Below are 1,266 nucleotides of genomic sequence, written 5' to 3'. Positions count from 1 at the left end.
TTATTCTACAACACAAATGGAAACATGCCAGCCCTACACTTTAAAACCCCACCTATCCATTGCTCCAGTGCTCTTAGCAAGTTCAGCTCCTTAGCCCAGGCTGGCCTGTGTTCTGCTGTCTTCATCTCTACCACCTACCTCCGTCTGCTGCTGCTGCTGCTGCTAAGTGGCTTCAGTCGTGTCCGACTCTGTGCGACCCCATAGACGGCAGCCCACCAGGCTTCACCTTCCCTGGGATTCTCCAGGCAAGAACACTGGAGTGGGTTGCCATTTCCTTCTCCAATGCATGAAAGTGAAAAGTGAAAGTGAAGTCGCTCAGCCGTGTCTGACTCTAGCGACCCCATGGACTGCAGCCTACCGGGCTCCTCCGTCCATGGGATTTTCCAGGCAAAAGCACTGGAGTGGGTTGCCATTGCCTTCTCCACCTCCGTCTACTACCTCTTAACTTTTTAGTTCCTGGAATTCACCCATGTTGTATTCTCATTGCTTAACTATCTCCCTCACCCCAACCCCTCCCCCATATATCCCTGGAAAGAAAGGACTGGCGCTCAATAACATTCTTAGATGAATTGTTGAAAAGCAAGAGTGGTTTATTATTGCACAGTTAAAAGTCTGAAATTGTGAAATCTTTCCCTGGGCTTCTTTCAAAACTGGATGACTTCTCATTCAGTGTTCTCATAACATTTCGATCAGGATGCTTCATCTTGAAGTGTCACTGTCGGGTTTTGTCTGTATCCTCTCAAAGCCTCCACTTCCTGGTTCTGGAATTCTCTTCCAGCTCACTACGTGGTCTAGTGTGAATGGATCAAAGAGCTGAGCAAAACAGTTCTTCGGCTGCCGACCCAAGTAACTAACTTCATGACCTCCCAAGGTCTCACCTCCAAGCTCCACGCAATTGGATGGAGTGGCCCCAGCTAGCGAGGGGCTCCGGGCACCGCGAGTCCGGGGCAAACAAGCTGTGCGGCTGAGGCGGTCCGAGCCCTCCTTCTCGGGCCTCCCTCCAGCTCTCCGGAGGAGGGGATGGAAACGCGGGAGAAACGTGGGCATGGGGAGCCGTGAAAATTTTACTTCGAGTAAAACCCCCTAGGGGAAGACGGCCAAGAACCTGGGGCCTCTCCCCGCGCCAGGCCCACAGGTGATGCCTCCCTTCCCCGCTCCTTAACCGGCCCGGGCCTCCTCCCCACCTTCCCTCCTTTTCCCCACTCGGAATAAACAGCCTGCAGTTCCCGCAGCTGCAGCGAGAGACGCGAAACGCGCGCCGGGAGC

This window comes from Bison bison, unplaced genomic scaffold (genome assembly GCF_000754665.1).
Source record: "Bison bison bison isolate TAMUID 2011002044 unplaced genomic scaffold, Bison_UMD1.0 scf7180017864317, whole genome shotgun sequence".
NCBI classification, from domain to species: domain Eukaryota; kingdom Metazoa; phylum Chordata; class Mammalia; order Artiodactyla; family Bovidae; genus Bison; species Bison bison.
The sequence above is the reverse complement of the archived record's forward strand: the minus strand, read 5'-3'. Positions refer to the sequence as shown.